The sequence below is a fragment of the Solea senegalensis genome, linkage group LG13 (assembly GCF_019176455.1).
Source record: "Solea senegalensis isolate Sse05_10M linkage group LG13, IFAPA_SoseM_1, whole genome shotgun sequence".
NCBI classification, from domain to species: Eukaryota; Metazoa; Chordata; class Actinopteri; order Pleuronectiformes; family Soleidae; genus Solea; species Solea senegalensis.
This window is the reverse complement of record NC_058033.1, coordinates 16,527,124-16,534,791: the sequence shown is the minus strand read 5'-3', so window position 1 is coordinate 16,534,791 and position 7,668 is coordinate 16,527,124.

Genomic DNA, 7,668 nt, shown 5'->3' with positions numbered 1-7,668 from the left:
TGCTTTTGACTACCTCGACGCATATACTATACTATGACGTTTTTGAGTGATTTTGGACGACATTCTATACTATGACGTTTTTGAGTGATTTTGGACGACATTCTATACTATGACGTTTTTCATTGATTTTGGACGACATAATATACTATGACGTCCAGAAAGTCATAGCACATTTTGATATAACATGTGTGGGGGTTTTCTCAAAACTGTGGGAGGAGTTACACGCCAAAGTTTTGGGTGGAAGAATACAGAGAGACTGACAAGCCCCTCCCTAAGTCCCCTCTTCTCCTTACACACGCGTGCGCACGCACACACACACACGCACACACACACCTGTCCCTAACTCTCCAAAAGCTCTGAGAGCAGAGAAAACGTTTTAAAGTTGTTATATTTCAAGAACGGTTGATGATAGAGATACAATTTTTGGTTTGTGAGTGTCAGGAGGCTTTCAGCAACTCCCACATTTAAATTTGTGACAAACGGGTGTGAATTGACAGAGAAATCACAGTTTTAAAATCACCCTCGGGTTGATTTTTCCAAAACTCCAAAGCAGACATTTTAACATTTAAGTGAATGAAGGCTGTGACCAGAATTCTCTGCGCTTTGAGGTGATTTAAAAAAAAATTATAAGTCATATGAACATGAAAACACACACAGTGTTAGAGGACAGCCAAGGCAACGTTTTGATGTAAATTGTCTGTGTAGGTTGGAAATTTTGGGCAGGAGAAGAGTTTGTTTAGAAATTTTTTGTGATTATTTTGCTGAATCTCACTAGAGTGTGTCACTCTAGCGATCCGCCCACACACCCCACACACAATCATTATAAAATCAGAAAACAAAAAAAGTACAAAACGTAAACTGCGATTGTGTAAAAAAACTTGAGAAAAGTCCTAAGTCTTGTGACTCGTTTAAAGTTCCAACCACGTTTCTACGTAAAAGTATGACGAAACTGTGATGCTCCAAAGTGGGCTTGGTTTTCTTGGCTTTCTCCTTTTTTCGACCGTTTCCCATTCATCTTAATAACATCTTAATAATAAAACAAAATTCCCGATCAGGCCGTACGTTTTGATATAACATGTGTTGGGGTTTTCTCAAAGCTGCGGGAGGAGTCTAGCGCCGAAAAACGGGCGGAAGAGGAAAAAGACAATATCAAGAGATGCTTCAACTCAATGCATTCTAGTGAGAACTCTGAGTAAGAGGAGGATTTTGGCAAAGACACTACCTGCACAACATGTGGTTACAATGAGCAGTTACTTTAGCAGAAGACTGCTGCACCCATCATCTCTATGTTTCTCTTTAACACCCCCCAACCTCCGCCCGTCTCTTCTGTCTCTCACTCACACACATTCATAGAATGCCCCATCTATTTATCTGTTTCTTAAAATGGTGTAATACAGAACTTAAATATACATTTCTATTCGTTGATTATTCTTGTTTTTGCACATCTTATTCTATGCTTTGCAGAGCAAAGCAAAGTTGTTCTAATTAAATCTATTGTGTTCTAATTAATTCTCTGTCCTGTAGCTGCTGCAACACGTGAATTTCCCCAATAAAGTTTAATCTAATCAAATCTAATCTAATGACCGTGATTGGATAGCAATCAGATCTTGATGTGGACACTAGGCGTATGTTTAGAGAAATGAGGTGAAAAGGACTGGGGTTAGTGAAGGTGAAAAGAAGAATAGAAGAAGAAATAAGATAGAGGATAGAGGATAGTTAGGGAGCATTTCAAGAATCAATATCATTAATAACAATTATCATCATCACTATCATCTTCATCATCTAGTCCAGGGTATGACAAGCCTCGCCCCAATGCCACCTGGGATTAGTCCCAGCTCCCCATGTGCCCAAGGACACATCAGCATTTAGGGAATTGAACACATATACTAAAATGGATTTAAAGATAAATATACATATGGCATTTTAAAGTAAATTATTTTACTGTACAAGGCAGCAATGGTCTCACTGCCACAGGGAGTTCACTCGACACAAGTGTAGACACAGTTGTCTTAAAGGAAATCACCTTTGACTTTGTCACCGCACAGAAAAATGTGTTAATGACCACAGAATTGGAATGATTAAAGAAGTTTTTAAAATGAGGTTTCAAATCATGTAAAAACTTTGTACAGGACATAAAGGTAAACACACATTTTTATTAAAGTTCACGTGCAATGGTTGAACTTAAAGCCTGGAAGAGTCAGTGTCTGCTGGAGGAGTTGTGTCTCTCTTCCTAATTGACTGCTACACACACATTCTAGTCGACTCACTTTAATGAGTCCACACAAATGTGTATGTTTAACAAACATGTCTAGAAGCAACATTTTCAGCATTTTGGCGTCAGTTTTGGTGTCTCCTGTGGAACCAGCTCCCAGTGTCAGTTTGGGAGGAGGAGATCCTCTCTGTATTTAAAGTTAAACTTAAACCCCACCTTTTTGATAAAGCTTATATTCATCTCTTAGTTCTGCTGCTATAGACCTAAACTGCTGGGAGAAATGATGTAGTATTATTGTAGTACTGTAAACATGCCATAACTGATTCAGAACTGTCTAAACGTAGAGTATAACTTGATTTTTTCTCTCCACTGATGCCTAGTATTTGCTCATTGTGTGAATTGATGGGTTTCTCTTTTCTCTATAATACTGTAGAGGTTTCTGCCTTACTTACAGTGCCTTGAGATAATGTTGTGATTTGGCTCTATATAAAATTGAATTGAATTGAATGTCTTACACAAACATGGAGCTGGTTTAGCTACAGTCCTGCGCTCTGTCTCCCTCTTTCTCTATCAGTGATGTCAGCCTCACAGCAGGAGTCTGCCCTTCTTTCTATTCTTCTTAATTTCCTCATCTTTAGGAATTTTAAACAAAGTGAAAGCTTTTCTGTTTGTTTTCGCATCAAGATAAGTCACATTTGCAGGGCAAAGACATCTCTGAGCAAAGGCAGTAGTGTAGGAGCAGGTGCAGTGACTCAAGAGTGAACAGGAGACCACTGATAAAACTCCCTGAGGGTTTTTGAGGGCCTGTCAAGGCTGTCATTCAAAACCACTCCCCTGGTGTCCGATCCTGAAGCGAGCAGACATACTTGAATGACGATGTTTGCATGCACATGAAGTATTCCGGTAACGCTCGCCTGCTAAATAGCGTATCCCTGTAAGCAGTGCCCGAATAATCCCTTAATCTGGCAATGAATTACTCTAATAAAATAGCTGTGTTATGCCAGTATTACCCGGAATGTTCAGACTAGTGAACATCTTACTCCGGTAAGTACCGGGACATGCTCGTGTGCAGCTGCAAATCTGGCAGCGTCACTGATGGCACATGGCCTCAGGTGAACCTGATTAGGACTGAGTCAATCATGTCTTCATAGAGCATTCATAGAGCACCTCTTTACAGTACATTTATACGCATCAAACTGGTTTGAAACAACGCGATCCTTGCCACGGCAAGAGGAAACACTCTCCCCGAACAACGCATCAGCTGTTTTTTTTCTTCTTTTCTTTTGATTCATAAAAATTCTTCTTTCCAGCTGCCGATCAAAGTCTGTAGAATCGCAATAATTACACCACATAACCTTCACGACATGCTGAAGTTTTCTTTCCATTCAAATCAGTAGTACTTTTCTTTAATAAAATACACTCCCCTTCAACATTTTTTATCAGCAGCCGTCACTGAGGAGGAGTTATGAAACTCTGCGACATGGAGACGTATTTTTAGACACATATATAAAATCCCGAACAGAAGACTCATAATAATAATTCACAATTCTTTTCTCCACAGTTGTCTTTTTTTTTTTTTCACGTTTTCAGTCACTGTTGTTACAGAGTCTTTAAAGGAATACTTCACTGATTTGCGTTTAGCTTTGTATTACTAGAATAGGGCTAGTATTTTTGAAAAATTGTGCTTCCCAACCTCAGTTTCCTCTGAGTTGAGAAATATCTTGATGGTGGACACTGTTTACAATGAAGATATTTTTCAAGTCGGGGGAAACTGAGGTTGGGAAGCACAATTTTTAAAAATACTACCCTTATTCTAGTAATACAAAGCTAAATGCAGTCCAGTGCTATTCTGGCCAGTGTGACCTGTGTCCCATGCACAGTCCAGCAGTCAGTTTCTCTCAGTTCAATTTGCTGATTTTCTGTACGGACTTTAGTGTGGGGAATGAGTGGCATTCTTCAGTTCTTCAACTTCAGCTTCCAGGTGGAAAAAGCTTTCTGACAAAAAAAACACATTGCATAGACACATGTGTATATGTTTATTTTTTACTGTTCAATGAGGGCGAGCCTCCGTGTGTCAGGCTAGTTTTCGGTGCTGGTCCTTCACACTTCACCAAACCTGACCTATCACATTTATCAATTTAACTTCAAACTCCACTCAAGAGGTCAGTCGGATTAACAGAATGAAAAGCCTGTCTGAGGTCAAGAACAAGAGAATTTTAAGACACAATAGAAGTCATTATTGGAAGAAATGCATTTGTACAATACGCAGCCTGGGACCAGTTTCTCGGGGAAAGCTGTCTGTGTTCTTGGCTGCAGACTGTTTGCCATTCCCAGAAGGTCATTTGGTTAATGCACATTTGAGTTTTCATGGACTCTTAACTAGTTTTTAATCAGCAATTATTAGTGAATTGGAAGGCTGTGCAGGAGCATGACTCCGTGCTGGCGGGAGAGTGCCCATCAATGTCACGTCAATTTCCATGCCAAGGGCTACATTAGGCCTGGAGTCTGGGAGGAAACAGCCACCTGAGTGCCTCGTCTCCCCATCCACAGCAGTCTTCCCATCAACTATTGACTCTATTACACAGCTCTGTCAAAAAAATTTTCCGCTTCAAAAGAAGGGCATCCATTACATGGCTGTGTGGGGAGATAATTTAGTGATGCACATAAAATTAAGTGCATATCCACTGAACATTGCTCATTACTGCACTTGAATTTCTTCAATGCCAGGCTTGTGTGAGGATCCTGGCTGCGTCCCAGCCTTTCATTCCAGGCTCATTTTCAGTGCGTAAACACAGCTTGATTATTTAGGCTTATGTACTATATAAATAGCTGTCATTTTCGTCTCTACCTAACCCACCTGTAATTGGCAATTAAACATGGCGGCATCTCAGACAAGCTCTTAATTACTGTTAATAAATGCTGACTGGCTCTCTGTTGGTGATGGAGAATGTGAGTCTCCTGCAGCATGAATATGCACTCAGATATTCTTCACCCCTCTGGCCTTTCTCTCAGCTCACGGAGGAGGAGGAGATAGCGACTCTTGAACTACCACTTCTTCATCACACCTCTGCAGCGGCCGCAGCCGTTGTTGCCATGCTGCATCGTCGCTGTGGCATTTGCACACACTGTGGCTTGTTTGTGTTTGCCAGGAGCTGTCACATTCAGGCTGTTAGCACTGGCCCATGGGAAATTTACACAGAGCCACTGGTTTGAGGTGAAGCCATCCGACGAGCTGGCGACAGGCTTCTATATGCACACACACACATATCAGGCAAAGTTTCATGAGCATGTGTGTCACCGTCTGTGTGTGTGATTCTGCCTGTCAAAAGTTGCCCTGGCTTAAGTGGCCTGAATTTCAGCTTTTTGGGGTCAAATATAGGAAAGGAACAGTCACGATGCTGGAAAAATAGAATCCAAAAACAAAAAAAAAAACACTTAACAAAAGAGGCAAACACAAACCAAGACAGGAGGCATAAACAAAAATCCCTCGAACTAAACATAACAAACCAAAGCAGAGCAGAACAGAACTCAGCATATCAGACAAACCAACAAAGACTGGGGCGCACAGAGAATAAAAAAAACAACTTTGAAGGCAGGAATGGGTGAAACACATCAGGGCAGACAATCACCGTCAAGGCAGGAAGTAAATGTGACCAGACATACAAGAAGAAAACAACACAATCAAACAGGAAACAGAAAACCAGCAACAAAGAGCTAAACAGTCAGTGAAAACAACTGCACAAAGTGCAGTAAACTACAAAAACTCAAAAATCTCCATTTACACTTTGTCCAAGTCAGAGTCAGAAGTTGTGACAGGAACAAGTTTAAAGGCACTTTTCAAGATCAATAATCACACAATAACCTTTCAGTACAATCCAACTTCATTTTAAAGCACTTTAACATAAACACAGTGGACTAAGCGGCTGTACAGAATCAATAAAGGCAATAAAATACATGAAAAACAAATACAATACATTTTACGAAATTTGACATACCATAAAAACCGGGGCCATTATTATTATTATTATCATCATATCATATCATTCATGTCATATCATATCATTCATGTCATGTCATGTCATGTCATGTCATGTCATGTCATGTCATGTCATGTCATCACCATTATTATTATGCTATAATATATTTTTTTTATCAACAATCTCTGCTGCTCTCCATGATGTACAGTATGGTGCCTTCAGGTAATGTATGTTGAATGTACAAATACGATTGAATTGAATTGAATTGAAAAACCAAAATTAAAATTAATTAAAATAAAATAACACCAGTGACTTAAAGGAGAAGAGATTTAGAAACAGACAAAGACGTAACATGATCTAAGAGAGAATGGCACAAGAGGCCTTGACCAATCAAATCTCAGCTCAGAGAGACAGCAAACGCTCCATGTATTTATCTGTTCCAGTGGCTCCAGCCCCAGCACTGGTTACAGCTGAATACTCTGCAAAGAAACTGGAAAAAAGAGCTAAAGGTGAGTTGGAAAACAGTCATAATCATTAGCAGAGAATGTCAGAGATTAATATATTGACATTAAAACAAAACATTAGTATTTTAAAAGCATGCAGATGAAACTCAACCACCATGTTCCCACTGATCCTGCATACTGCAGCTTTAACTGAACTGTTACACTTTCCTGAGCTTTATCTCCATCGTCTAATTAGAGACCTGTGGCATTGATATTATAGTGATATTTTCTCTTCCATCTTAAGATAATAGTGCGTGATGTGACACATTTCAGGTGCTTTAATATTTTATCTTTAAAACAAACTCTGGATCCACTCATTAATAACAGCTTCCTTATTCTCTGCTGTGCTGTGACATTTCACTGCTGTAATGACTGCTGATTGTCTCACTGTGTTCCACCAAAGACCTGACTCCTTGTGTTTAAGGACCTGTGAGTGGCGAGTGCTCTGATCTTAATGACACTTTTAATTAGCACTTCATTAAAGGCAGGTGGACTAGAAAGGTCAGACAGTTAAAAACACAGACAACGGGAGGGTCAGCTGTTTGATGAATTTGTCTGCTAACGACAGTGACCAGGGGCAGAGCAAACAGCAGACAGCGACACTTCTTATTTTACTTTTCTTCTTCTATGTCACTAATTTACTCGGACTGAAAAGCGAGTCAGAACCTCCGACGAAAGGGAACCAATCACCAACAGGTTTTTAGGCCTGGCGTGGGCTTGTAAAACAACCAAGGAAAGGACGCTGTTCACCTCCATAGACGTAGTAGACAACACATAAATCAGGCAATATGTCAGACAGCTCGTTTCTTCTCCAGCTGTGTTCATCAACATCGTGAAGATGGTGGACAGATGTGTCCACCAACAGGCTAAAAGGAGAACATTTTACTGGATCCCCACAGATCCAGAGAGATGGTGCAGGTGAATCACTGCTAAGAAACGTGCTCACAGTGAGCAGAAGACTGAGCAATGGGAACAA